The sequence below is a fragment of the Durio zibethinus genome, chromosome 4 (assembly GCF_047325235.1).
Source record: "Durio zibethinus cultivar Kanyao isolate XHJ-2024 chromosome 4, ASM4732523v1, whole genome shotgun sequence".
NCBI lineage: Eukaryota > Viridiplantae > Streptophyta > Magnoliopsida > Malvales > Malvaceae > Durio > Durio zibethinus.
This window is the reverse complement of record NC_143165.1, coordinates 19735612-19759829: the sequence shown is the minus strand read 5'-3', so window position 1 is coordinate 19759829 and position 24218 is coordinate 19735612.

The following is a 24218-nucleotide window of genomic DNA, read 5'->3' as shown; positions in this document are numbered from 1 at the left end:
CATCGCCGGAGAACCTGACCAACGGCATTGGGGTTCTAACGATTGGGGGGGCCGGCGGGGGTGTGCGCACATAATGGTGATGGTACTTGGCCCTTATATTGGACTTCTATCCCTTATCAAACCTCAAGAACTCACACCCCCTTAAAGAGCATTTGAGATTTTACAGGTTTGCTGACAGCAGCCATTAAAGTGTCTGAAATGGGGACACTTTTTTCAAATGGTCACAAAATCTTGTACACTTCGAGTTTTCAGCTGAATTTTTTTGTGCATGCCAAAAAAAAAACAAGGATCACGTCTACCAAGTTTGGGGCCAAAAAACCATCTAAAAAAATTTAAAAAAATCCCAAACCGCAAAAAGTTTCAAAAATCGTGAAAAATTGAAAACGAGTCGTCTTGCCATGAAACTTCACATGAAGGCTTAAGGGACCATTGTATGAATTTACAAGCCATAAAAATGGCATTGGCATGGCAGAAATATGAAGATGTGCCTAAACCCACCTACCACCCTATCGATGCACGACTTGCGCATCCTGCCTCTCTGGCCGGCGTAGTGCCCGCCCACCTGCTCGTTTCGTCAGGTGGCTTAGGTATACAGAGTTCATTCTCAGTCTAAGATCGAAACGGACAGTGGGTTGCGGTAGTAAGATCGACGATATGCAGAGGGGGACCTGATCGATCCCCGACTGGCATATCCTACCCCTCTGGCCGACTGAGCGCCCGCACGCTCGTTTCATGGGTTGACTTAGGCATACGGAGTTCATTCCCAGTCTAAGCATACAGAGTTCATTCCTAGTCTAAGATCGGACCAAACCGAGGGTTACGACAGCACATGCTGGGCTCGGGTAAATGCTGGTGCCGTATTATTTTTCTCTCCGTGCACCATCGTCGAAGCATCACCGGAGAACCTGATCGACGGTATTGGGGTTTCGACGATTGGAGGGGGCCGAAGGGGGTGTTCACACATGATGTGCGATGGGTGCTGGTACTTGGCCCTTATATTGGCCCCCTATCCCTCATCAAACCTCGAGAACTCACACCCCCTTAAAGAGCATTCGAGATTTTACAGGTTTGCTGCCAGTAGCCATTAAAGTGTCTGAAATGGGGACACTTTTTTCAAATGGTCACAAAATCTTGTACACTTCGAGCTTTTAGCAAAATGTTTTTGTGCATGCCAACAAAATTACAAGGATCACGTCTACCAAGTTTGGGGCCAAAACTCCTTCTAAAAAAGTTTTAAAAAATCTTGAACCATAAAAAGTTTCAAAAATCATGAAAAATAGAAAACGAGTCGTCTTGCCATGAAACTTCACATGAAGGCTCAAGGGACCATTGTATGAATTTACATGCCATAAAAATGGCATTGGCATGGCAGAAATATGAAGATGTGCCTAAACCCACCTACCACCCTATCGATCCATGGCTTTCGCATCCCGCATCTCTGGCCGGCGTAGTGCCTAACTGCCCGCTTGTTTCATCGGTTGCCTTAGGCATACGGAGTTCATTCCCAATCTAAGATCAGTTCAGACTGAGGGTTGCTGCAGCAAGATCGGTTGCACGCAGAGGGGGACCCGATCGATCCCCCGCTTGTGTATCCTACCCCTCTGGCCGGCTGAGTGCCCGCACGCTCGTTTCATGGGTTGACTTAGGTATACGAAGTTCATTCCAAGTCTAAGATCGGATCGGACTGAGGATTGCGACAGCACATCCTGGGCTCGAGCTTGTGCTGGTGTCGTATTTTTTTTCGCCCAGGGCACCATCATCAGAGCATCATCGGAGAACTTAACCGACGGTACTAGGGTTCCGACGATTGGGGGGTCAGAGGGGTGTGCACACATGATGTGCGATGCGTGCTGGTACTTGGCCCTTATATTGGCCCCTATCCCTCATCAAGCCTCGAAAACTCACACACCCCTTAAAGAGCATTTGAGATTTTACAGGTTTGCTGCCAGTAGCCATTAAAGTCTCTGAAATAGGGACACTTTTTTCAAATGGTCACAAAAATCTTGTACCCTTCAAGTTTTTAGCTGAATTTTTTTGTGCAAGCCAATAAAAATACAAGGATCATGTCTACTAAGTTTGGGACCAAAACTCATTCTGAAAAAAGTTTAAAAAATCTCGAACAGCAAAAAGTTTCAAAAATCATGGAAAATAGAAAATGGGTCATCTTGCCATGAAACTTCACATGATGGCTGAAGGGACCATTGCATGAATTTACAAGCCATAAAAATGGCATTGGCATAGCAGAAATATCAAGATGTGCCTAAACCCGCCTACCACCCTATCGATCCAAGGCTTGCGCATCCCTCCTCTCTGGCCGGCATAGTGCTTGCCCGCCCGGCCGCTCGTTTCGTCGGTTGGCTTAGGCATACGGAGTTCATTCCCAGTCTAAGAGGAAACCAGATTGAGGGTTGTGATAGCAGGATCGGTAGCACGCAGAGGAGGACCCGACCGATCCTCAGCTTACGCATCCTGCCCCTCTGGTCGACTAAGCGCCCGCACGCTTGTTTCGTGGGTTGACTTAGGCATATGGAGTTCATTCCCAGTCTAAGATTGAATCAGACCAAGGGTTGTGACAGCAGGATCGGCCACACATAGAGGGGGACCCAGCCGATCCCCGACTTGTGCATCCTGCCCGTCTGGCCGGCTGAGCGCCCGCACGCTCGTTTCGTAGGTTGACTTAGGCGTACGGAGTTCATTCCCAGTCTAAGCATATGGAGCTCATTCCCAGTCTAAGATCAGACCAGACCGAGGGTTGTGACAGCACATGCTGGGCTCGGGCATGTGCTGGTGCCACATTTTTTTTCGCCCGGGGCACAATCGTTGGAGCATCACCGGAGAACCTGACCGACAGCATTGGGGTTCCGGCAATTGGGGGGCCGGGGGGTGTACGCACATGATGTGCGATGGGTGCTGGTACTTGGCCCTTATATTGGCCCCATATCCCTTATCAAACCTTGAGAACTCACACCCCCTTAAAAAGCATTTAGGATTTTACAGGTTTGCTACCAGTAGCCATTAAAGTGTCTGAAATGGGGACACTTTTTTCAAATGGTCACAAAATCTTGTACACTTCGAGTTTTTAGCTGAATTCTTTTATGCATGCCAACAAAAATACAAGGATCACGTCTTCCAAGTTTGGGGCTAAAACTCTTTTTGAAAAAATTTTAAAATGTCCCAAACCGTAAAAAGTTTCAAAAATCGTGAAAAATAGAAAACGAGTCGTCTTGCCATGAAACTTCACATCAAGGCTTAGGGGACCATTGTACGAATTTACAAGCCATAAAAATGGCATTGGCATGATAGAAATATGAAGATGTGCCTAAACCCACCTACCACCCTATCGATCCACGGCTTACGCATCCCACCTTTCTTGTCGGTGTAGTGCCCGCCCACCCGCCGGCTTGTTTCATCGATTGGCTTAGGCATACAGAGTTCATTTATAGTCTAAGATCGAACCAGACCAAAGGTTGCGGTAATAGGATTGGTAGCACGCAAAGAGGGACCCGACTGATCCCTGATTTACGCATCCTGCCCCTCTGGCCGACTGAGTGCCCGCACGTGCATTTTATGGGTTGACTTAGGCATACGGAGTTCATTCCCAGTCTAAGATAAGACCGGACCGAGGGTTGTGACAGCAGGATCGATAGCACGCAGAAGGGGACCTGGCCGATCCTCGGCTTGTGCATCCTACCCCTCTGGTCGACTGAGCGCCCGCACGCTCGTTTCGTGGGTTGACTTAGGCATATGGAGTTCATTCCCAGTCTAAACATACAGAGTTCTTTCGTAGTCTAAAATCAGATCGGACCGAGGGTTTCGACAGCACATGCTGGGCTCGGGCATGTGCTGGTGGCACATTTTTCTTCGCCCGGGGTACCATCACCGGAGCATCATCTGAGAACCCACGGCTTGCGCACCTACCACCCTATCGATCCACAGCTTGCACATCCCGCCTCTCTGGCCGACGTAGTGGCCGCCCTCCCGTTCGTTTCTTCGGTTGCCTTAGGCATACAGAGTTCATTCCCAGTCTAAGATCAAATCAGACCGAAGGTTGTGGCAGCAGGATCGATAGTACACAGAGGGGGACCTGGCCGATCCTCGACTTGCGCATCCTGCCCCTCTGGCTGGCAGAGTGCCCGCACGCTCATTTCGTGGGTTGACATAGCCATACGGAGTTCATTCCCAGTCTAAGCATATGGAGTTCATTCCCTGTCTAAGATCGGACTGGACCGAGGGTTGCGATAACACATGCTAGGCTCGGGCATGTGCTGGTGCAGCATTTTTCTTTGCTCGGGGCACTATCGCTGGAGCATCGCCAGAGAACCTGACTGGTGGCATTGGAGTTCCAGCGATTGGGGGGGCCGAGGGGGTTTGCGCACATAATGTGTGATAGGTGCTGGTACTTGGCCCTTATATAGGTCCCATATCCCTCATCAAACCTCGAGAACTCACACCCTCTTAAAGAGCATTTGAGATTTTACAGGTTTGCTGCCAGTAGCCATTAAAGTGTCTGTATAGGGACACTTTTTTCAAATGGTCACATATTCTTCTACACTTCGAGTTTTTAGCTGAATTGTTTTGTGCATGCCAACAAAAATACAAGGATCACGTCTACCAAGTTTGGGGCCAAAACTCCTGTTGGAAAAATTTTAAAAAATACCGAACCGTAAAAAGTTTCAAAAATCATGAAAAATAGAAAACGAGTCGTCTTGCCATTAAACTTCGCATGAAGGCTTAAGGGACCATTGTATGAATTTACAAGCCATAAAAAAGGCATTGGCATGGCAAAAATATGAAGATGTGCCCAAACCCCACCTACCACCCTATCGATCCACGGCTTGCGCATCCCGCCTCTCTGGCCGACGTAGTGCCTGCCCGTCTGCTCAATTCATCGGTTAGCTTAGGCATACGGAGTTCATTCCCAGTCTAAGATCGGACCAGACCAAGGGTTATGGTGGCAGGATCGACAGCACGCAAAGAGGGACCCGATCGATCCTCGACCTGCGCATCCTGCCCCTCTGGCCGGTTGAGCGCCTGCACGCTTGTTTCATTGGTTGACTTAGGCATACGGGGTTCATTCCCAGTCTAAGCATACGGATTTCATTCCCAATCAAAGATCAGACTGGACCGAGGGTTACGGTAGCACATGCTGGGCTCAGGCATGTGCTGGTGCCACATTTTTCTTCGCCCAGGCACCATCGCCGAAGCATCGTCGGAGAACCTGACCGGTAGAATTGGGGTTCCGGCGATTGGGGTGGCCCGGGGGGGTGTGCGCACATGATGTGCGATGGGCATTGGTACTTGGCCCTTATATAGGCCCCCTATCCCTCATCAAACCTCAAGAACTCACACCCCCTTAAAGAGCATTTGAGATTTTACAGGTTTACTGCCAGTAGCCATTAAAGTATCTAAAATGGGGACACTTTTTTCAAATGGTCACAAAATCTTGTACACTTCAAATTTTTAGCTAAATTTTTTTTTGCATGCCAACAAAAATACAAGGATCACGTCTACCTAGTTTGGGGCCAAAACTACTTCTGAAAAAATTTTAAAACATCTCGAACCGTAAAAAGTTTTGAAAATCATGAAAAACAGAAAACGAGTCGTCTTGCAATGAAACTTCACATGAAGGCTTAAGGGACCATTGTATGAATTTACAAGCCATAAAAATGGCATTGGCATGGCAAAAATATGAATATGTGCCTAAACCCACCTACCACCCTATCAATCCACGGCTTGCACATCTCGTCTCTCTGGCTGGCGTAGTGCTCGCCCACCCGCTTGTTTCGTCGGTTGGCTTAGGCATACGGAGTTCATTCCCAGTCTAAGATCAGACCAGACTGAGGGTTACGGTAGCAAGACTGGTAGCATGCAGAGGGGGACCCGACTGATCCCCAGCTTGAGCATCCTACCCCTCTGGCCGACTGAGCGCCTGCATGCTCGTTTCATGGGTTGACTTAGGCATACAAAGTTCATTCCCAGTCTAAGCATACAGACCAGTCTAAGATCAGATCGAACTGATGGTTGTGGTAGCACAAGCTGGGCTCGAGCATGTGCTGGTGCTGCATTTTTCTTCGCCCAAGGCAGCATCATCGGAGCATCATCGGAGCATCGTCAGAGAACCTGACCGACAGCATTGGGGTTCCAACGATTGGGGGGGCCGGGGGGGTATGTGCACATAAAGTACGATGGGTGCTGGTACTTGGCCCTTATATTGGCCCCCTATCAATCATCAAAGCTAGAGAACTCACACCCCCTTAAAGAGCATTTTGAGATTTTACAGGTTTGCTGCCAGTAGCCATTAAAGTGTCTAAAATGGGGACACTTTTTTCAAGTGGTCATAAAATCTTGTACACTTCGAGTTTTTAGCTGAATTTTTTTGTGCATGCCAACAAAAATACAAGGATCACGTCTAATAAGTTTGGGGCCAAAACTCCTTTTGAAAAAATTTTAAAAAATCCCAAATGCAAAAAGTTTTAAAAATCATGAAAAATAGAAAACGAGTCATCTTGCCATGAAACTTCACATGAAGGCTTAAGGGACCATTGTTTGAATTTACAAGCCATAAAAATGGCATTGGCATTGTAGAAATATGAAGATGTGCCTAAACCCACCTACCACCCTATCGATCCACAGCTTGCGCATCCCACCACTCTGGCCGACATAGTGCCCGCCCGCCTGCCCGCTTGTTTCGTCGGTTGGCTTAGGCATAGGAGTTCATTCCTAGTCTAAGATTGAACCAGATCGAGGGTTGTACTAGTAGGATCGACAGCACATAAAGGGGGACCCGGTCGATCCTCGGCTTGCGCATCCTGCCCCTCTGGCCGGCTGAGTGCCCACATGTTCGTTTCGAGGGTTGACTTAGGCATACGAAGTTCATTCCCAGTCTAAGCGTACAAAGTTCATTCCCAGTCTAAGATCGGACCGGACCGAGGGTTGTGGCAGCACATGTTGGGCTTAGGCATGTGCTGGTGCCACGTTTTTCTTCGCCTGGGGCACCATCGCCGGAGCATCACCGGAGAACCTGACCGGCGACATTGGGGTTCCGGCGATTGGGGGGGCGGGGTGTGTACACACATGATGTGCGATGGGTGCTGGTACTTGGCCCTTATATTGGCCCTCTATCCCTCATCAAACCTCGAGAACTCACACCCCCTTAAAGAGCATTTGAGATTTTACAGGTTTGCTGCCAGTAGCCATTAAAGTGTCTGAAATAGGGACACTTTTTTCAAATGGTCACAAAATCTTGTACACTTCGAGGTTTTAGCTGAATATTTTGGTGCATGCCAAGAAAAATACAAGGATCACGTCTACCTAGTTTGGGGCAAAAAGTCCTTCTGAAAAAATTTTAAAAAATCTCGAACTGTAAAAAGGTTTAAAAATTGTGAAAAACAGAAAACGAGTTGTCTTGCCATGAAACTTCACATTAAGGCTTAAGGGACCATTGTATGAATTTACAAGCCATAGAAATAGCATTGGCATGGTAGAAATATGAAGATGTGCCTAAACCCACCTACCACCCTATCAATCCACAGCTTGCGCATCCCGCCTCTCTGGCCGGCGTAGTGCCCGCCCGCCTGCCCGCTCGTTTCGTCGGTTGGCTTAGGCATACGGAGTTCATTCCTAATCTAAGATCAGACTAGACTAAGGATTGTGACAGCAGGATCGATAGCACACAGAGGGGGACTCGGTCGATCCTTGGCTTGAGCATCCTACCCCTCTGGCCGGCTGAGCGCCTGCATGCTCGTTTCATGGGTTGACTTAGGCATACGGAGTTCATTCCCTGTCTAAGCATACGGAGTTCATTCCCAGTCTAAGATCAGACTGTATCGAGGGTTGCAGCAGCAGAAGCTGGGCTCAGGCATGTGCTGGTGCTGCATTTTTTTATGCCCGAGGCACCATCTTCGGAGCATCACCGGAGAACCTGACCAATGGCATTAGGGTTCCGACGATTGGGGGGTCGGGGGGGTGTGCGCACATGAAGTGCCATGGGAGCTGGTACTTGGCCCTTATATTGGCCCCTTATCCCTCATCAAACCTCAAGAACTCACACCCCTTAAAGAGCATTTGAGATTTTATAGGTTTGCTGCTAGTAGCCATTAAATTGTTCGAAATGGGGACACTTTTTTCAAATGGTCATAAAATCTTGTACACTTCAAGTTTTTAGCTGAATTTTTTTGTGCATGCCAAAAAAAATACAAGGATCAAGTCTACCAAGTTTGGGGCCAGAACTCCTTCTAAAAAAATTTTAAAAAATCCAGAACTGCAAAATGTTTCAAATATCATGAAAAATAGAAAACGAGTCATCTTGCCATGAAACTTCACATGAAGGCTTAAAGGACCATTGTATGAATTTACATGCCATAAAAATGGAATTGGCATGGCAGAAATATGAAGATGTGCCTAAACCCACCTACCACCCTATCGATCCATGGCTTGCGCATCCTGCCTTTTTCGTCGGCATAGTGCCCACCCGCCCACTCATTTCGTCGATTGGCTTAGGAATACGAAGTTCTTTCCCAGTCTAAGATCAGATGGGACCAAGGGTTACAGAAAAGGATCGATAGCACACAGAAGGGGACCCGGTCGATCCCTGGCTTACGCATCTTGCCCCTCTGGCTGACTGAACGCCCGCACGCTCGTTTCGTGGGTTGACTTAGGCATACGAAGTTCATTCCCAGTCTAAGCATATGAAGTTCATTCCCATAAAAAGTTTGGAAAATCATGAAAAATAGAAAACGAGTCGTCTTGCCATGAAACTTCACATGAAGGCTTAAGGGACCATTGTATGAATTTACAAGCCATAAAAATGGCATTGGCATAGCAAAAATATGAAGATGTGCCTAAACCCACCTACCATCCTATCGATCCATGGTTTGCTCATACTGCCTCTCTGGTCGGTGTAGTGCCTGTCCGCCTGCTCATTTCGACGATTGGCTTAGGCATACGGAGTTCAATCCCAATGTAAGATCAGACCGAACTGAGGGTTGCGGCAGCAGGATCGACAGCACGCAGAAGGGGACCTAGCCGATCCCTGGCTTGCGCGTCTTACCCTTCTGGCCTACTGAGTGCCCGTACGCTCGTTTCGTGAGTTGACTTAGGCATACGAGTTCATTCCAAGTCTAAGATCGGATCAAACCAAGGGTTTTGGTAGCACATGCTGAGCTCGGGCTTGGGCTTGTGCTGGTGCCACATTTTTTTTCACTCGGGGCACCATCACCGAAGCATCGTCGGTGAACCTGACCGACTGCATTGGGTTCCGATGATTGAGGGGGGCCGGGGGGTGTGTGCACATGATGTGTGATGGGTGCTGGAAATTGGCCCTTATATTGGCCCCCTATTCCTCATCAAACCTCAAGAACACACACCCCCTTAAAGAGCATTTGATATTTTACAGATTTGCTGCCAGTAGCCATTAAAGTGTTAGAAATGGGGACATTTTTTTCAAATGGTCACAAAATCTTGTACACTTTGAGTTTTTATCTAAAGTTTTTTGTGCATGCCAACAAAAATACAAGGATCACGTCTACCACGTTTGGGGATAAAACTCCGTCTGAAAAAATTTTAAAGAATCCCGAACCGTAAAAAGTTTCAAAAATCATGAAAAATAAAAAACGAGTCGTCTTGCCATGAAAGTTCACATGAAGGCTTAAGGGACCATTGTACGAATTTACAAGCCATAAAAATGGCATTGGCATGGCAAAAATATGAAGATGTGCCTAAACCCACCTACCACCCTATCGATTCACGGCTTACGCTTCCTATCTCTCTGGCCGACAAAGTGCCCTCCCGCCCACCTGCTCGTTTCGTCGGTTGGCTTAAGCATACGGAGTTTATTCCCAGTCTAAGATCAGATCAGACTGAGGGTTACGATAGCAGGATTGGCAGCACGCAGAGGGGGACCCGACCGATCCTCGACCTACGCATCCTGCCCCTTTGGCTGGTGGAGCACCCGCACGCTCGTTTCGTGGGTTGACTTAGGCATACGGAGTTCATTCTTAGTCTAAGATCAGATTAGGCCGAAGGTTGCGGTAGCAGGATCGAAAGCACGTAGAGGAGGACCCAACCAATCCCTGGCTTGCCCATCCTGCCCCTTTGGCCGGCTGAGCACCCGCACACTCGTTTCATGGGTTGACTTTGGCATACAGAGCCATTCCTAGTCTAAGCATACGGAGTTCATTCCCAGTCTAAGATCGGACCAGACCGAGGGTTGCGGTAGCACATGCTGGGCTCGGGCATGTGCTGGGGCCGTATTTTTTTTCACCCGGGGAACCATCACCAGAGCATCGTCGAAGAACCTGATTGGCGACATTGGGATTTCGACGATTGGAGGGGGCCGGGGGGTGTGCGCACATGATGTGCGATGGGTGCTGGTGCGTGGCCCTTATATTGTCCCCCTATCCCTCATCAAACCTCAAGAAGTCACACCCCCTTAAAGAGCATTTGAGATTTTACAGGTTTGCTGTCAGTAGCCATTAAAGTGTCTGAAATGAGGATACTTTTTTCAAATAGTCACAAAATCTTGTACACTTCGAGTTTTTAGCTGACTTTTTTTGTGCATGCCAACAAAAAAACAAGGATCACGTCTACCAAGTTTGGGGCCAAAACTCCTTTTGAAAAAATTTTAAAAAATCCCGAACCAGAAAAAGTTTTGAAAATCATGAAAAATAAAAAAGGAGTCGTCTTGCCATGAATTTTCACATGAAGGCTTAAGGGACCATTGTATGAATTTACAAGCCAAAAAAATAGCATTGGCATGGTAGAAATATGAAGATGTACCTAAACCCACCTACCACCCTATTGATCAGTGACTTGCGTATCCCGCCTCTCTGGCCGACGTAGTGCCCGTCTAGCCGCTCGTTTCATCAGTTGGCTTAGGCATACGAAGTTCATTCCCAATCTAAGATCAGATCGGACAGAGGGTTACGGAATCAAGATCGGTAGCACGCAGAGGGGGACCCACCGATCCCCAGCTTGCGCATCCTGCCCCTCTAGCCGGCTGAACGCCCGCACGCTCGTTTCGTGGGTTGACTTAGACATACGGAGTTCATTCTCAGTCTAAGATCAGACCGGATTGAGGGTTGCAGCAGTAGGATCGGTAGCATGCAGAGGGGGACCTGGTCGATCCCCGGCTTGCGCATCTTGCCCCTTTGGTCGACTGAGCGGCCAGATGCTTGTTTTGTGGGTTGACTTAGTCATACGGGGTTCATTCCCAGTCTAAGATTAGGCCGAACCGAGGGTTGTGGTAGCAAGATCGACAGCACGTAGAGGGGGACCCGGTCGATCCTCGACTTACGCATCCTGCCCCTCTAGCCGGCTGAGCGTCCGCACGCTTATTTCATGGGTTGACTTAGGCATATGGAGTTCATTCCCAGTCTAAGCATACAGATTTCATTCCCATTCTAAGATCGGACTGGACCGAGGGTTACGGTAGCATATGCTGGGCTCAGGCATGTGCTGGTGCTGCATTTTTCTTCGCCCGAGGCACCATCGCCGGAGCATCATCAGAGAACCTGATCGACGGAATTAGGGTTCCGACGATTAGGGGGGTCAGGGTGGTGTGCGCACATGATGTGCGATGGGCGCTAGTACCTAGCCCTAATATAGGCCCCCTATCCCTCATCAAACCTTGAGAACTCACACCCCCTTAAAGAGCATTTGAAATTTTACAGGTTTGCTGCCAGTAGCCATTAAAGTATCTAAAATGGGGACACTTTTTTCAAATGGTCACAAAATCTTGTACACTTTGAGTTTTTAGCTGAATTTTTTTTTGCATGCCAACAAAAATACAAGGATCACGTCTACCAAGTTTAGGGCCAAAACTGCTTCTGAAAAAAATTTTAAAACATCTCGAACCGTAAAAAGTTTTAAAAATCATGAAAAACAGAAAACGAGTTATCTTGCCTTGAAACTTCACATGAAGGCTTAAGGGACCATTGTATGAATTTACAAGCCATAAAAATGGCATTGGCATGGTAGAAATAAGAAGATGTGTCTAAACCCACCTACCACCCTATCAATCCACGGCTTGTGCATCTCGCCTCTTTGGTCGGCGTAGTGCCCGCCCGCTTGTTTCATCGGTAGGCTTAGGCATACGAAGTTCATTCCCAGTCTAAGATCAGACCAGACCGAGGGTTGCGGTAGTAGGATTAGCAGCATGCAGAGGGGGACTCGGCCTATCCCCGGCTTGTGCATCTTGCCCCTCTGGCCGGCTGAGCGCCCGTACGCTCGTTTCGTGAGTTGACTTAGGCATACGGAGTTCATTCCTAGTCTAAGCATACGGAATTCATTCCCTGTCTAAGATCGAACTAGATCGAGTGTTGCGACAGCACATGCTGTTCTCGGGCATGTGCTGGTGCCACATTTTTCTTCGCCCGAGGCACTATCGTCAGAGCATCACCAGAGAACCTGACTGGCGGTATTGGGGTTCCGACGATTGGGGGTGCCAGGGGGGGTGTGCGTACATGATGTGCGATCGGTGCTGGTACTTGGCCCTTATATTGGCCCCTTATCCCTCATCAAACCTCGAGAACTCACAACCCCTTAAAGACCATTTGAGATTTTACAGGTTTGTTGCCAGTAGCTATTAAAGTGTCTGAAATGTGGACACTTTTTTCAAATGGTCACAGAATCTTGTACACTTCGAGTTTTTAGCTGAATTTTTTTTTTGCATAGCAACAAAAATGAAAGGATCACGTCTACCAAATTTGGGGCCAAAAATCCTTCTGAAAAAATTTTAAAAAATCCCGAACCTTAAAGAGTTTCAAAAATCGTGAAAAATAAAAAACGAGTCGTCTTGCCATGAAACTTCACATGAAGGCTTAAGGGACCATTGTATGAATTTACAAGCCATAAAAATGGCATTGGCATAGCATAAATATGAAGATGTACCTAAACCCACCTACCACCATATCGATCTACGGCTTGCGCATCTCATCTCTCTGGCCGACGTAGTGCTCGTTCGTCCACCCGCTCGTTTCATTGGTTGGCTTAGGCATACGGAGTTCATTCCCAGTCTAAGATCAGATTGGACCGAGGGTTGTGATAGTAGGATCGACAGCACGTAGATGGGGACCCGATTGATCCTCGGCTTACACATCCTGCCCCTCTGGTCGGCTGAGCACCCGCATGCTCGTTTCGTGGGTTGACTTAGGCATACGAAGTTCATTCCCAGTCTAAGCATACAGAGTTCATTCCTAGTCTAAGAGCGAATCGGACCGAGGGTTGCGATAGCACATGTTGGGCTCAGGCATGTGCTGGTGTCACGGGTCAAGACTTAAGCACCAAACCCATGCGACTTCGGGACCTGAGCATGCACTCATCCGGCATCCCAGATCAGCTTAACCATCACGATTCATACCCTTGTGAGGTATTGTCCGCTCTGGCCCCCTTGGCCTCACGATTTTGTCTTATAAAAGATGCCTCACAAGGCGAAGGTGGTGTAAACACTTTTATACCCCAGGGACCCTCCTATTATATTCGATGTGGGATTCAGGACTCTTCCTTAGGTCCGTGACATTCTCTTGCACCCAACCTCATAACGCCCTCGTCACGGAGGTTGGCCACCCTGCCTACCTCCCTCGAGGTGCTTGGCGTGGATCGAACAATTTAGGGCTAGCTCTAATACCACTTGTCCCGGGTTAAGACTTAAGCTCCGAACTCGCGTGGCTCCGGGACCTGGGCATGCACTTGTCTCAGATCAACCTAACTGCCATGGTTCATACCCTTGTGAGGTATTGTCCGCTCTGGCCCGCTTGGCTTCACGGTTTTGTCTTATAAAAGATGCCTCACAAGGCGAAGGTGGTGTAAACCCTTTTATACCCCAAGGACCCTCCTATTATGTTTGATGTGGGATTCAAGACTCTTCCTTAGGTTCGTGACACTGTCACGGGCTCCGACCTTGGACTCAAAATTCGTGCGACCTTAGGCTGGGAATCTCCTTCTTTATGCCTAAGTCAGCCTAAAACACAAGCGTGCGGGCACTAGAACAATGGGAAAGGCTGATTACGCAAGTTAAAGGGAAACAGGATAAACAAGCCAGAATGCTAGAATATGTTGTGTATTCACTAAAACAGAAGTGTTTGATGGTGTACCAATGAGGGTAGAGCAGCCCTCTATTTATAGTTGAGGCTCCAGCTACACTTAATGGCAATATCCCTAGAATCAATCAAGGGATTATACAGATTACAATCAAGGGATTATATAGATTACAATCAATCAAGATGCTAACTCCTGATTTTCAGGGTCAACCAAATCTGCCAGGATGCTCCTGCTGATCCTGCCTGCTTTCAGAAGCTTCCCTTGCGTGTCCAGTACCTTGGGCCCTTTTGGATGTGGTACAGGCAGCTTGTATGCCAGGCCTTGGTCTCACGGGCTGGCCTGCAAGTTGGGCGGGCATTCTGAACTCGTTTGCTAGGCTTTACGCATAGATACCCGCCAGCACGCCTGGTCTGCGGGCCTCAACCTCTGGTTCGCCTGCTGATGCACTTGATGTGCCTGGCGCACCCGCCCAGGGCATGACATTCTCCCTCACCTGATTGTGCAACGCTTTCATTGCATCTTCTACATGGTACTGCCTGATCTGGTCCCTGAACTACCATAAGTCATCTGCTGGTTCCTAGCTCACCTCACTATGTAAAAGTCCCTTCCAGTGCACCAAGTACTCTTGTCTTGGCTGATAGTTCTTCCGTCTCACCTCCCGATCAGCTATGATGCTGTGAACCTCCTTCTCATATGAGGCCCTTGCTCCCAATGGTGCACGCTTTGACTCTGCCCGTCTTGGATCTCTCTCATCCTCATGGAACGGCTTGAGCATGCTCACATGGAACACCAGGTGTACCCTCAACTTGGGTGGCATATCCAGCTTGTAGGCAACCTTGCCTACCTTTTTGACTACTCGAAAAGGTCCCTTATACCTCTAGACTAGGCCTTTATGCAGACCCCTATGGTGCACAATGGGATGCAGCTTCACCAACTCCATGTCTCTAACCTGGAACTGCACGTCCCGCCTATTCTGGTCTACCCACTTCTTCGACCTCTTGGTCACCTTGTGTAGACAAACTCTAGCCAAGTCAGTTTGCTTCTGCCATGCCTTGGCAAACTTGTATACTGCTGGATTTGGCCCTGTATAACCTGTAGCAATCGAACTGGGTGTTAGTGGTTGTTGCCCTGTCACAACCTCAAATGGGCTCTGGTTCGTTGCCTCGCTCCTTTGTAAGTTGTAAGAAAATTACGCAATATCTAGGAGCTTTGGCCAGTCCTTTTGTGTGGCACTCACATAGTGCCTGAGGTAGACCTCCAATAGTCCATTCACTCGTTCTGTCTGCCCATCGGTCTACGGATGCATGCTGGTGGAAAAGTTCAAGTCTGACCCCAATAGCTTGAACAACTCAGTCCAGAACCTGCCCGTGAAATGCCTGTCCCGATCACTAACAATGGTCCTCGGCACTCCCCAGTACTTAACCATGTTCTTCAAGAACAATCGAGCTGCCTCCTTGGCTGGGCACTCCTTGGTTGCTGGAATGAAGATTCCATACTTGGAAAACCTGTCCACCACTACCATGATGCTTCCAAACCCTTCTGCTTTGGGTAGATCGACTATAAAGTCTAGAGAAACACTCTCCCATGGTCGCTCTGGCACTAGCAATGGCTCTAAGAGACCACTTGGTTTCTTGAGCTCCACCTTGTCCTGTTGGCACACAAGATAAGTCTTCACATAGGCCTCCACATTATCCCTCATGTACGGCTAGTAGTACCAGTCCTTGATCAGCGCCAAGATGTGGCTCACTCCAGGGTGTCCAGCCCATCTTGAATCATGGCATTCTTGCAAAACTTCCTTGCAAAGCTTCCCATGCTACGACACAAATAGTCTACTGCCCCTGGTGTACAACAAACCATCCTGCATCCAAAACTGCCTAGTTTTACCTTGTTGGACGTACTCTATTAGAGCTTTGGTTGTAGGATCATACGCAAGTCCCTCATTGATGCACGAAAACCAGTGACCCCTCTGGTTGGCTAATGGCAGCAAGGTTAGCCTTCCTGCTCAGGGCATCTACAGTAGGTTCACCCACCCCGGCTTGTACTCCATCTGAAATTCAAATTTCGTAAGAAAATCTTGCCATCTCGCCTGCTTGGGGGACAGCTTCTTCTACGTCTGGAAGTAGTTGGTCACCACATTGTCCGTCCTCACCACGAACCTCGACCCCAACAGGTAATGGTGCCAAGTACGCAAGTAGTGCACCACTGCAGTCATCTCTTTCTCTTGAACTATGTACTTGCATTCAATCTCGTTCAGCTTCCTGCTCTCGAACGCGACTGGACGTCCCTCTTGCATCAACACGCCCCCTATGGCAAAGTTTGATGCATCCGTATGCACCTCATACAGCTTGCCATGGTCTGGCAAGGCCAAGACTGGCTCTTCGGTCATAGCCTACTTCAACTTGTCAAAAGCTTCCTGGCACCCTGCATTCCACTCCCATGCTCTCCCTTTCTTGAGCAAGTCAGTCAATGGCGTGGCTATTGCTGATGACCTTTGATAAAGCACTTGTAGTAGTTAACCAGCCCAAGGAATGATCTCAACTCAGTGACCTTGGCTGGCGGTTGCCACTCTAGGATGGCATGTATCTTGCCTTCATCCTTGCGTATCCTGCCACTTCCCACTATGTGGCCAAGGAACGGGATCTCTTACTGCGCAAATGAGCACTTCTCTCTCTTGACAAAAGAGCTTGTGTGCCCGTAACACCTCAAACACCTATCTTAAGTGGTCTACATGCTCTCCCAAAGTCTGGCTGTAGATCACAATGTCAGCCAAATAAACCACAATAAACCGATCAAGGAATGACTGAAGCACCTTGTTCATAAGGGTGTAGAATGTTGCTGGGGAGAACTCATACGAACCATACCTAGTGACACATGCTGTCATTGGCTCATCTCCCTCCGTGATCCTAACTTGATAGTAGCCCGACCTCAAATCCAGCTTGGTGAACCACCTTGCATTCCCAAGTTGGTTGAACAAGTTCGCAATGAGTGGGATGGGGTACTTGTTCTTGATGGTCATCTTGTTCAAAGCCCAGTAGTCTATGCACAACTGCAACGACCCATCATGCTTGTGCTGGAATAGAACCGGTGCACCATAGGGTGTCTTCAATGGCCTGATGAAGCCAGCATCAACTAACTCTTTGAGCTGCTTCTTCAACTCCTCCAACTCTGGTAGAGACATTCGGTAAGGGGCTCCGGCTAGTGGCTTGGCCTCAGACACCAGCTCGATCTTGTGGTCCACCTTCCTCTTAGGTGGTAGCTTGCTAGGCAGTTTTGCGGGCATCACATCACTAAAGGTCTTCAGCACCTTTAGCACCTCCAAGGGTGACTCAGTCTCTTTCTCCCTTGGCTCATCATATTTCAAGGCTGCCAAGAAGGTGTCTTCTTGTCTACTTACCACTTTGGCAAATTGGATGGCTAACACCACCCATGACCCAACTCCAGACCCTCCCCTCAATGGCACTAGGCATTGGCACTGTGCATCCAAGATGCAAACACAATCGGTAAAAGGCACAAGGAGGGCGTTAATCCGAACAAGGAAATCCAACCCAATCACAAACTCATAGTCATCAAGGGGTATTACCTCTATGGTCTCCTTGCCTTTCCAGTCTCCAACCTGTAACTCCACTCCCCGTGCTACTCCAATGGCTAGAACTTCCTTGGAGTTCATCATTTTAATGGTACTAATCCCTTTTTGTACCTTCAATCTGAGCTTCCAGGCTCCATCACCTGAAATAAAAAAATGTGAGGCACTTGTGTCCACCAGTGCGCTCACCTTCTGACCCGCAACCATCAAATTTGCAAACATCAAGCCCTTTGGCTTACGGCTCCCTTTACTCTGGACAGCATTGAGCACAAACGACCTAAGCTTTGCTGCCCCTGACTCTAGCTCCTCATCAGACTCCTTGTCTACAGCAATCAGCTTGCCCTTCTATGTGTAATTGTGCGCTATGTGGCTCCTTCCACATAGGTAGCATGCTAGTTGCTCTCGATCCCCATTTGCTTTCCACTTGCCTGCTGGTGGCTTCCTCTCACCATCCTTGGTTGAACGGTCTCGGTCCCCATCCTCGGACTCTCAGTTACAGTCCTTCCCCTTGGACTGCTTCTTTCAATCCCTATCATCCCTGCCCTTACCCTTGGGCTTAGAAAACTCAAACTTGTTCAGAAGCTTGAACTCTATCAAGGCCTCGGCAGTAGTCATGGCTTTAGCCAAGTCATGAACTCTCTTCCTTTATAGCTTATGCTTCACCCATGGCTTCAGCCCATCCATGAAAGCAAAAAAGGCATCATTTTCACCTAGATCCGAGATTTATAGCATCAGTTTAGAGAATTTCTAGACATACTCCCTTATGTCCCCTTGCTAGCTAAGTCAGTGTAACTTTGCCCGTGCCTCATCGTCGATATACTCCGGGTAAAATTGCTCTCTGAACTCCTTTTGTAACTCTGCCCAGGTTCCAATCTTGGTGCTCCTATGCCTGACATCATCACACCTGTGCCTCCACCATAATAAGGCTACATCAGTGAGATACATAGCACCGGTGCTTACCTTTATCGCTTCATCTTGCATGCGCATGGCCTAGAAGTACTGCTCCATACCCCCAAGGTAGTTGTCTACTTCCTTAGCCACCCTAGTCCCCTTGAACTCCTTAGGCTTGGGGACATCCAATATGGATTTGGACACTCCAGCAAACATGCCATTCCCAACGGCAGTCTTGCAAGCAATGAGCTAACTAGTAAGCTCCTCTATCCGTTGGCAAATGGCCTCCATGCCATCGCGCAAGGTCAGCACTTCAGCCTTGGGTTGCGGCAGCACATGCTGGGTTTAGGCATTTGCTGGTGCCGCATTTTTTTTCACCCGATGCACCATCGTCGGAGAACCTGACTGATGGCATTGGGGTTCCGACGATTAAGGGGGCCAAGGGGTGTGTGCACATGATGTGCGATGAGTGCTAGTACTTGGCCCTTATATTGGCCCCCTATCCGTCATCAAACCTCAAAAACTCACACCCCCTTAAAAAAAATTTGTGATTTTACAGGTTTGCTGCCAGTAGCCATTAAAGGGCCTGAAATGGGGACACTTTTTTCAAAAGGTCACAAAATCTTGTACACCTTGAGTTTTTAGCTGAATTTTTTTTGCATGCCAACAAAAATACAAGGATCACGTTTACCAAGTTTGGGGCCAAAAATCCTTCTGAAAAAATTTAAAAAAAATCCCGAATGCAAAAAGTTTGAAAAATCATGAAAAATAGAAAACGAGTCGTCTTGCCATGAAACTTCACATGAAGGCTTAAGGGACCATTGTATGAATTTGCAAGCCATAAAAATGGCATTGGCATGGCAGAAATATGAAGATGTGCCTAAACCCACCTACCACCCTATCGATCCACGGCTTGCGCATCCTGCCTCTCTGGTTGGCGTAGTGCCCACCCGCCCGCTCATTTCATTGGTTGGCTTAGGCATTCAGAGTTCATTCCCAGTCTAAGATCAGATTAGACCGAGGGTTACGATAGTAGGATCAGTAGCACGCAGAGGGGGACCCGATCGATCTTCGGCCTATGCATCCTACCCCTTTGGCCGGGTAAATGGCCGCACGCTCGTTTCTTGGGTTGACTTAGGCATACGAAGTTCATTCCCAGTCTAAGATCAGATCGGACCGAGGGTTGTGGCAGTACATGCTGGGCTCGGGCATGTGCTGGTGCCATATTTTTTTTTGCCCGGGGCACCATTGCCGAAGCATCGTCGGAGAACCTAATCGATGGTAGCTGAGTTTTGGCTTAGGCATACGAAGTTCATTCCCAGTCTAAGATCAGACCAGACAGAGGGTTGCAGTAGCAAAATTGGTTGCACGCAAAGGGGGACCCGGTCGATCCCCGACTTGCTCATCCTGCCCCTCTGGCCAACGGAGCACCCGTACGCTCGTTTCGTGGGTTGACTTAGGCATACAGAGTTCATTCCCAGTCTAAGATCGGACCGGACAGAGGGTTACGATAGCACATGCTGGGCTCGGGCATGTGCTGGTGCCGTATTTTTTTTCGCCTGGGGCACCATCGTCGGAGCATCATCGGAGAACCTGACTGGCGGCATTGGGGTTCCGATGATTGGGGGGCCCACGGGGTGTGCGCACATGATTTGCGATGGGTGCTCATACTTGGCCCTTATATTTGCCCCCTATCCTTCATCAAACCTTGAGAACTCACACCCCCTTAAAGAGCATTCGAGATTTTACAAGTTTACTGCCAGTAGCCATTAAAGTGTTTGAAATGGGGACACTTTTTTCAAATGGTAACAAAATCTTGTACGCTTCGAGTTTTTAGCTAAATTTTTTTATGCAAGCCAAAAAAAATACAGGGATCATGTCTACCAGCTTTGGGGCCAAAAATCCTTCTAAACAAATTTTAAAAAATCTGGAACCGTAGAAAGTTTTGAAAATCGTGAAAAATAGAAAACGAGTCGTCTTGCCATGAAACTTCACATGAAGGCTTAAGGGACCATTGTATGAATTTACAATACATAAAAATGGCATTGGCATAGCAGAAATATGAAGATGTGCCTAAACCCACCTACCGCCCTATCGATCCACGGCTTGCGCATCTCGCCTCTCTAGCTAGCGTAGTGCCCGCCCATCCGCCCGCTCGTTTTGTCGGTTGGCTTAGGCATATGGAGTTCATTCCCAGTCTAAGATTAGATCAGACCGAGGGTTGCGGTAGCAAGATTGGCAGCACACCAAGGGGGACCCAGCCGATCCCCGTCTTGCGCATCCTTCTTCTCTGGCCGACAGAGCGCCCGCACACTTGTTTCGTGGGTTGACTTAGGCATACGGAGTTCATTCCCAGTCTAAGCATACGGAGTTCATTCTCAATCTAAGATCAGACCGGACTGAGGGTTACGACAGCACATGCTGGGCTCGGGCATGTGCTGGTGCCGCATTTTTTTTCGCACAGGGAACCATCACCGGAGCATCGCCGGAGAACCTGACCGACGGTATTAGGGTTCCGACGATTAAGGGGCCGGGGGGTGTGCGCCCATGATTTACGATAGGTGTAGGTACTTGGCCCTTATATTGGTCCCCTATCATTCATCAAACCTCAAGAACTCACACCCCCTTCAAGAGCATTTGAGATTTTATAGGTTTGCTCCCAGTAGCCATTAAAGTGTTTGAAATGGGGACACTTTTTTCAAATGGTCACAAAATCTTGTACACTTCGAGTTTTTAGCTGAATTTTTTTGTGCATGCCAACAAAAATACAAGGATCATGTCTACCAAGTTTTGGGCCAAAACTTCTTCTTAACAAATTTTAAAAAATCCTGAACTGTAAAAAGTTTCAAAAATCATAAAAAATAGAAAACAAGTCGTCTTGCCATGAAACTTCACATGAAGGCTTAAGGGACCATTGTATGAAATTACAAGCAATAGAAATGGCATTGGCATGGTAGAAATATGAAGATGTGCCTAAACCCACCTACCACCCTATCAATCCATGGCTTGCGGATCCCGCCTCCCTGGTCGGCGTAGTGCCCCCCACCCGGTTGTTTCGTCAGTTGGCTTAACATACGGAGTTCATTCCCAGTCTAAGATTAGACCGGACTGAGGGTTTCGGTAGTAGGATCGGTAGCACGCAAAGTGGGAACCGATCGATCCTCGACTTGCGCATCATACCCCTCTGGCCGGCTGAGCGCCCGCACGCTCGTTCCGTGGGTTGACTTAGGCATACGGAGTTCATTCCCTATCTAAGCATACGAAGTTCATTCCCAGTCTAAGATCGAACCATATCGAGGGTTACGGCAGCACATGCTGGGCTCGGGCATGTGCTGGTGTAGTATTTTTCTTCACCCGGGGTACAATTGTCGGAGCATCGTCGGAGAACCTGACCGACAGCATTAGGGTTTCGATGATTGGGGGGGCCGAGGGGGTGTGCGCACATGATGTGCGATGGGTGCTGGTACTTGGCCCTTATATTGCCTCCCTATCCCTCATCAAACTTTGAGAACTCACACCCCCTTAAAGTGCATTTGAGATTTTACAGGTTTGCTGTCAATAGCCATTAAAGTGTCTGAAATGGGGACACTTTTTTCAAATGGTCACAAAATCTTGTACACTTCGAGTTTTTAGCTGAATTGTTTTGTGCATGCCAAAAAAAATACAAGGATCACCTCTACGAAGTTTGGGGCCACAACTCCTTCTGAAAAAATTTTAAAAAATCTTGAACCGTAAAAAGTTTTAAAAATCGTGAAAAATAGAAAATGAGTCGTCTTGCCATGGAACTTCACATGAAGGCTTAAGGGACCATTGTATGAATTTACAAGCCATAAAAATGGCATTGGCACTGCAAAAATATGAAGATGTGCCTAAACCCACCTACCACCCTATCGATCCACAACTTGCGCATCCCGTCTCTCTGGCCGGCGTAGTGCCTACCCGCCCGCTCATTTCATCGGTTGGCTTAGGCATACAAAGTTCATTCCCAGTCTAAGATCGAACCAGACCGAGGGTTGCTATAGCAGGATCGACAGCATGTAGAGGGGGACCCGACCGATCCCCGGCTTGTGCATCCTACCTATGTAGGCATACGGAGTTCATTCTCAGTCTAAGCATATGGAGTTCATTCCCATTCTAAGCTCAGACCGAATCGAGAGTTGCAGCAGCACATGCTGGGGTCGGGCATGTGCTAGTGCCACATTTTTCTTCGCTCGGGGCACCATCACCGGAGCATCGCCGGAGAACCTGACCGGCAGCATTGGGGTCCGGAGGGGGTGTGCGCACATGATGCACGATGGGTGCTGGGACATGGACCTTATATTGGCCCCCTATCCCTCATCAAACCTCGAGAACTCATGCCCCCATAAAAAGCATTTGAGATTTTACAGGTTTGCTGCCAGTAGCCATTAAAGTGTCTGAAATGGGGACACTTTTTTCAAATGGTCACAAAATCTTGTACACTTCGAGTTTTTAGCTGAATTTTTTGGTGCATGCCAAAAAAAATACAAGGATCGTGTCTACTAAGTTTGGGGCCAAAAGGCCTTCTGAAAAAATTTTAAAAAATCCCGAACCATAAAAAGTTTTAAAAATCGTGAAAAATAGAAAACAAGTCGTCTTGCCATGAAACTTCACATGAAGGCTTAAGGGACCATTGTATGAATTTACAAGCCATAAAAAAGGCATTGGTATGCCAGAAATATGAAGATGTGACTAAACCCACCTACCACCCTATCGATCCCTGGCTTACGCATCCCTCCACTCTGTCGGCATAGTGCCCGCCCGCCCGTTCGTTTCGTCGATTGGCTTAGGCATCCGGAGTTCATTCCCAGTTTAAGATCGATCCAGATCGAGGGTTGCTATAGCAGGATCAGTAGCACGTAGAGGGGGACCCGATCGATCCTCGGCTAGTGCATCCTACCCCTCTGGCGGACTGAGAGCCCACACGCTCGTTACGTGGTTTGACTTAGCCATACAGAGTTTATTCCCAGTCTAAGCATACGGAGTTCATTCCCAGTCTAAGATCGGATCAGACCAAAGGTTGCGACAGCACATGCTGGGTTCAAGCATGTGTTGGCGCCGTCATTTTTTTCGCCCGGGGCACCATCACCGGAGCATCGTCAGAGAACCAGACTGATGGCATAGGGGTTCCGATGATTGGGGGGTCGAGGGGGTGTGCACACATGATGTGCGATGGATGCTGGTACTTGGCCCTTATATTGGCCCCCTATCCCTCATCAAACCTCGAGAACTCACACCCCCTTAAAAGCATTTGAGATTTTAAAGGTATGCTGCCAGTAGCCACTAAAGTGTATGAAATGGGGACACGTTTTTCAAATGGTCACAAAATCTTGTACACTTCGAGTTTTTAGCTAAATTTTTTTGTGCATGCCAACAAAAATACAAGGATCACATCTATCAAGTTTGGGGCCAAAAATCCTTCTGAAAAAAGTTTAAAAAATCCCGAACCGTAAAAAGTTTCAAAAATCATGAAAAATAGAAAATGAGTCGTCTTGCCATGAAACTTCACACGAAGGCTTAAGGGACCATTGTATGAATTTACAAGCCATAAAAATGGCATTGGAATAGTAGAAATATGAAGATGTGCCTAAACCCACCTACCACCCTATCAATCCACAGCTTGTGCATCCTGCCTCTCTAGTCAGTGTAGTGCTCGCCCGCTTGTTTCTTCGATTGGTTTAGGCATACG